At 38.0% G+C, this 6910-nt stretch overlaps 1 non-coding gene across 1 annotated transcript; it reads left to right on the top strand.

Moving 5' to 3' along the window:
* Positions 1-658: 658 nt before the first annotated feature.
* Positions 659-765, top strand: LOC112213785. Its single transcript, XR_002947688.1, has one exon. It is a non-coding gene; the product is annotated as a U6atac minor spliceosomal RNA (small nuclear RNA).
* The last annotated feature ends 6145 nt before the right edge of the window (positions 766-6910 follow it).

The following is a 6910-nucleotide window of genomic DNA, read 5'->3' on the forward strand; positions in this document are numbered from 1 at the left end:
AAAGGCAAGGCTAGGCATCTTGAAAATAAGTACATTAGAAGAGGCAGGAATTCTTTTAGAACGGTCATCTCTTACTACAAGAATTATAATGGTAGCAAAAATATATCATTAAGAGCTTCATGATAGATTTAATAATAATGATTTAATTAAGGAAATTATTTACCTTTACCTCTTATATTTTGAGGGGGCTATGAAAAATATACATCTCCTTCAAGAGGTTAATTAGAACACTTCCTGATATACATTGCCAGATTAAGAATGAAATCCTTTCCAATCAGCTAGAAAGTCGACGGGGCAGCCAGCTACGCTCGTTAAAGCCCAGAATTGAAGACGACGCGTCGCGAGTTCGAATCCTCGGCATGCAAGGATAGAAAAAAAGGGGACGGAAAAACCAAAATTTGTCTTAGAATATACAAACAGGCAAGCGGCCAGCCCCTCCCTTGCGTGTCTTATGGGTGTACTTTCTAGGAATATTTGGTTAAAGGTGCTTGGTGTTCAGCACACAGGGGTGTCCGACGATCAACTCGCGCTGGTACCACTGTCCCGTTCGTGGAGGTTTTTAGCCGGTAAGAATCCGGCACTACCTTCCGCCCGCGACCGCAGGGTTAAGGTGTCTATGAAGATTTCCTCCACGTAAAAAAAAAAAAAAAATTTTTTTTTGTAATACGGAAGGAGACACGTTTAACACTCCCAAAGACAAGGATGGAACACATATATAAATGGTAAGGCACTGTCGCCTTTCGGCGGGACTTATCAGATCTTTTTGGAGGGACCGCGAAGGGCTTCCGCTATCCTTCCGGATAACACAGATTATCTGTTAACCTTTTCTTGTGGCAAATGATCTTTACAGCTACATCCTTTCGAGCATTGCATTTCGAACAATATATTAGACGCAAATCTAGATGTTTGATCCATTGACATCGTGTAATCAAAAACGAAATAAGAAAGATAAAAAAATTTGATATACAACACAGTATTACTGAGTAAATTTACACTATTAATTACCAAATTCCAACCCTGAATAGTGTAATCATAGGCAAAACTTGGATACATACCGGTGGTTAGAAGGTGGCGCCTACTGACATTCTGAATCAACTTCAGTAAACATATTTCTTTGAATGATGAAATTAAAGATGTTACACGAGTAGCGATAATGCCGTAAACTGTTTATAATGTAATTAGACATAATGTTACTTATAAGCTTGTAAAAAGATTCTATTTGTAAATTAGTTAGTTAATTATTTTGTTTTATTTTATTTATATGATCATATATTACTTTATATTCTTTTATTTTATTTTATGTTTCTTTATCTCCTTTATTTATTTTATTTCATCAGCATAATTTTCTTTAATCTGTTCTATCTTTTCTAATAATCTGTGAGTACTATAATTTTAAAGCCATTGGTTTGGATTCATTATAACTAATATTTGATTGATCTGCGGCATTTCAGTCAATATCACACCACTATGTTATTATTATTATTATATTATAATATTATGTAGTTATTATTATATTAAAACTGTTTTGAGAATAAACGCTAAAAAAGGTACACATTACACAGTTGTTCATCGAAATCGTTACAAAGTTACGTAGTATCTAAACACCCGACGCAACACTTAAAACTCGTTTGTCGGAAAATAGCAGCATTGCTGTCAATGATATTAGCATAGTCGTCTGTGCCATATGTAACAACACAAGCGTCGGGCGCGTGTTTCAGCTGGTGTTGCTATGAGAGTAGTGCAGACAGGCGATCGATGTTGTCCATACAATTCGGATTTAAGACTCAGACTGCGGATTTGAGACGCAGCCGCGTAAGGCGCGGCTGTACGGCTAAGGAAATTTCATCTTTAGACGATTGTCAAACATGTACTTACATACGTTTAAGGCGGATTCAATATTTGAAAATTTTTGAAAATCAGTTGGAAGTAAAATTTTCAGAATTAAAAGACAGACGTGTGTTCATAACTTCCAACATCAGAAAGTTTTTTATTGCGAACGAAATGTTATTTAGATATGTTAAATCTTACACACTAAACCTTCAAAGGAGCAACTCGATTACAAAAATAGTTTCTGAATTCCATTTTCATGAAAATGAGCAATACCAGCTATCCATAACCAGCTATCGACGAGACAAGCCAACTTTTTTTTTCAGAAATTCCCTGTAAGCCACGGATAGGATAGAAACAAGAGGAATCGTGTACTATTGGTTTGGCATTTAAGTGATTGCGGATTTTGCTATTAAGTGGTAATGACAAGATCCGCAATCATTTAGTTGCCAACCTAATGTATTATAGTTTGAATGTATATGTTGATATTAAAACTATTCGATTCTTCGATCCATACTATAGAATCCAACATCCAAAATAGTAGAGAAGACAATTGACAAAAGATGAATGGATGAAATAATAGCTAAATTCCTTTTTTTTGTACGTGGAGAAATCCTTATGGACGCTTTGTTGGTGCTGCAGCAGCATAGCAGTGTCGGATACTTACCGACTAAAACTCCACGCTGGCCTGCCTACGCGTGTGACAGGAATACCACGGGACCTTTTGCGAATTACCGCCGGTGCACTCTCCTAAAAGTGTCCTAACTGATTAATTTCACGCTAGGGGACGCCATTGCTGCTAGCGCCCCGCCCCCTGCTAGAAGGGTTGAGTAGGGAGCAGCGGTCCAGGTCCTCTTCCTCGGCCGCATTAAAAAAATTTTTGTTTTTCTTTTCTTTTCTTTTTTTTATGTTTTTCTTTCTTTTTGTCCTTCCGTTTCAGTTGGTAGTGATTGCCTGTGTTTTTTATTTTTTCTGTTTTTTTTCATGGAGGAAGTTCTCATAGATAACTTCTTATCTCATCATCGTGTCGGCCGGGGGACACAGGGCGGCGGCAGAAGGTAGTGTGTCGGCCGGACTCTTACCGACTAAGATCTCCACAGTCGAAATGGTAGGAACATGGTCGGATGAGTTCGTCGGCTCTGGGGTGCTTACCAAGCAACTCTACCAAGCACTCTCAGTAAGTACACCAACAACACACGCAAGAGGAGCTGACTGCTTGCCTGTTGTATATTACTTGTAAGGGATATTTTGGTTTTTCCGTTCCTGTTTTCAAGTTCTCTTTGCCAAGGATTCGGACTCGCGGCGCGTCGTCCTCAGTTCTGGGCCTTAACGAGCACAGCTGGCTGCCCCTCCGAGCTTCTAGATGATTGGAAAGTATTTGATTCTTAATGTGGCAATGTATATCAGGAAGTATCTAATTAATAATTTGTAACAGAAGATTTTAACCTCAAGATGTAGGTCCGATGCAAATGATCGAATTTGTTTACTTCGTTGGAAATTTGATTGAGGTGCATTCTATACGATTTTTGTTTTAATGATTTTTGGAACCGTTTCAATTTTTGTTAGGATTTCTTCTAGACTTTCATTTGAGGGTAAAGCTATAGTTTTGAGATTTGTTTTCTAAGTTATATTGGTTTTTAATTTATTGTTTTCATCAAAAAGTTTATCTATATTTCTATTTATTAATTCTAAATCATCGTCATCCAGAGTTCCAAATAGATTGCTAGAAATGGATCCAACAAAATTCAATACCTCTCTTCGGTAACGAGTGTGTGTCATAAGTTTAATATGCATTATTAAATTGTCTAAATTTCTTTCTTTTAATTTCGCTTAGTTTTGCATATATATCCTTAATGTCTAAACATATAATTACGTTTACAGATTCGCTATATATGTATGCATGAGCTAATTTTTCTTGATATATAGAACTATAGATCTTGATATACAGAACGTTTAGCTTAGCTATCTATGAAGGAGGTGAAGACCGTCTTGGAAAGTAAGGTTTAATACGATTACCATGTATTTTCCTAATCCAGTCATTTACCATTATTTCGTAATAAAGTGTTTTTACTTTTTCAATGGTGTATGGCCCTAGCCATTCGGTATCTAACTTGTGTTCTTTATGATCGTTATGAACTAATACTAAATCTCCTTCTTCTCTAAAAATGGATTGAAGTTTAATAATTTTTTTTTTTATCTCTTTCATATCTTTGTTAACTCTTCATTAGAGTTTCTCTGTCTTTAAGTAGTTGGGCAGCCCATTCTCGTTTCCTGAAGCTAACCTCATCAGCGTATGTTCTTTGGGGGTTCTGGGATATGGTAGAGGGGAGATTGGCCTCATGTCCAAATGTGAGTTCGAAAGGGGTATATCCAATGGCATCATGAACCATTATGTTATATGCTAGACACACAAAATTTAGGTTTCGATCCCATTCTGTTTCATTGTAGTTTTGTATAGCTTTTAACATGTCGGATATTACAGCACGTGTTCGATCTAAGCTTCCGTTGGATTACGGGTGGAATGAGGTGGTTTTTATATGTTTGATTCTAAATGCTTCTTCGTATCGTTACATTAGTTCGCTAATGAAACTTTGTCCTCTGTTAGTTAATATACGTTTCGGTGCGGAGAATATATAAATGTAGTGATTCAGTAAAGCGTTCCAGATTGATTGGGTCTGTTGTTTTTAAGGGTACAAGTAATAAATATTTGGTTAGTTCATCGTGTATAAAGAGAATGTATTGGTTTCCTATCTTGGTCTTTTTCAACAGACCTGTCAAATCTATAGCGATTTTGTCGTTAGGTTCTAATGGGGTGTCAGTTATTTGTGATTCTTCCTTTTCTCTTATCCGAACAGTCTTTGATGTTTGACACGTCGCGCAAATTCCTATTCCAGTTTTTATTCTGTCCATTAGGTGTGGGATATTATATTTGTCATTGATTTTGTCGTACGTCTTTTGCATTCCGGGATGTCCTATCAAGTCATGATTTTCTTTTAGTACTTGTTCTATCTCTTCTTCACTTAAACTCTGTATTGGTTCGTAAGCAAATTCTATGTCGTCGCTTTGGTCATTGAAAAACAAAAGAAGTCTTCTTATGTGTGCTTTTTCTTGTGCGTTTAAGTTATTATCTCCTATTCCGATCTTTCTACTTGTTTGAAGTATGTTTGATATTTTCTGTAACCATGTGGTTTCGTCATATGGGCTTAGATTGTTTTTGTTAATTGGAAAAAGTAGTTTGCTAGATGTTAGTTTTAATAATTTTGGTATTTCTTCTGATTTTTCCCAGTGTTTGAATCGTTTTAATAAAACGTCAGTTTGTGTTATCGCGTGTATTCTGGATACGGCGTCAGCGGCTGTGTTCTCCTTTCCATTTACGTAATCTATGTCATATTCGTACTCCTCTAATTTTAGTCCCCATCGAATCAATCGGCTAGAGGGATCCTTGCAGTTGTGTAACCATTTAAGAGCTTGATGGTCTGTTTGAATTTTGAATTTGCGGCCTAGTAAATATTGTCTAAGTCTTTTAACTGCCCAAACGATAGCTAATAATTCCTTTTCTGTCGTAGTATAATTTCGTTCAGGGGGGTTTAACGTTCTTGAAACGAAGCAACAAGGGTGTCCGTCTTGTGAAAGAATGACTCCTAAACCTTCGTTACTGCCGTCCGTTGTTAACATAAATGTTTTCGTATAATCGGGATATTTTAATATTGGGGCTTGGCATAGTTTTTCTTTTAATGTTGTTGAGATATATATAATTTTCTGTGCTGGACTGGGTTGAATGCGTAGTAGAAATACTTGTATGCGGGTATCAGTGTGTGGAGGTATGTGTGTGCGCGGCGTCTCGAAAACAGATGAAGGTAAACTATTCAGTCGGTTAACAGTCGGGTATAGAAGAAAGTGTTCGGCGAGTTCCTGAAGAGAATAAGGCGAGAGACGACAGACATCTGCCACCACTACGGAGAGGGCAGGGACACAGCGCAGCACACCCTGGAGCTCTGTCCGGCGTGGGAGCTGCCCCGCTACACCCTGCGGCACGCCATAGGAGAAACGTTGACCCCCTCAGCGATTGTAGAAGCGATGTTGGGAGGGTCACAGGAATACGAGGCCGCCCGACTCTTCTGCGAGCGAGTTATGCTCGCGAATGAGCGAGCGGAAAGGGAGAGAAAGAAAAACTCTCACCCCTGCAGAATAAGACGATGGAGAAGGATGGCAGTCAGACGACCCAGAGCCGCCCCGCCACCACCCCAACGGACTACGACCAGAAGAAGCGACAGCGCTAGGGGCAACGACCTCCCCCTAACGCCTACTCAATAGCCGGCTCGAACAAGAGAACGTGAGAACGGGGTGCAACTGAAGTTAATTCATAAGAGGTTCCTGGAGCACCCCTGTCACGCGCATAAGATGGTCATCGTGGAGTTTTAGTCGGTAGGAGTCCGACACTACTCTGCTGTTACGCGATTATTGCAGCAGCGGAGTGTCTATGAGGATTTCTCCACGTACAAAAAAAAAAAAAGAGGTATAGAAGAAAGTGAATATCTTCGGAATCGTTTATCAAATAAATATATAACTATTCTAATATTAATTCCAAGTGTAAATTTAGTGTTCCTGTAACATTATTTCGGCTATCAAGATCCACAATTCTCAACATGGTAGCAAAAATCGTGGTTGCCGAGAATCAAGGTTATGGAACCACGTGAAACCGGAAGTGAATATATAAAAGTCGATTTTTAAAAAATTGGAAATAAGTTCTGAAGAGATAAAGAGGCTATTGGCAAAACAAATAAAAGGAACCTGGATAATAAAGAGAACTATTTTTGAAAAAGAAGAAAAAAAGGATGAAAATAAAAAACGAATCAGGATGCCAAGGAACGATGAAATTAAACTTCAAATATTCGATGGACGTGATTACAAAATGTGGAAGAAAAGAGTATTAATGTATTTAAAGTGTAAAAAATGTCTAGAACCGGCTTCGTGAGAGAAAATGGACACGGATGCGCAAGATAACTGGGATGAAAAGAATCAATGGGCGATGAACTACATCTATGGTAGTATAACGAATGAACAATTAGAATTTGTTGGTGAT

This window comes from Bombus impatiens, unplaced genomic scaffold (assembly GCF_000188095.3).
Source record: "Bombus impatiens unplaced genomic scaffold, BIMP_2.2 scf_1254, whole genome shotgun sequence".
Classification (NCBI taxonomy): Eukaryota; Metazoa; Arthropoda; class Insecta; order Hymenoptera; family Apidae; genus Bombus; species Bombus impatiens.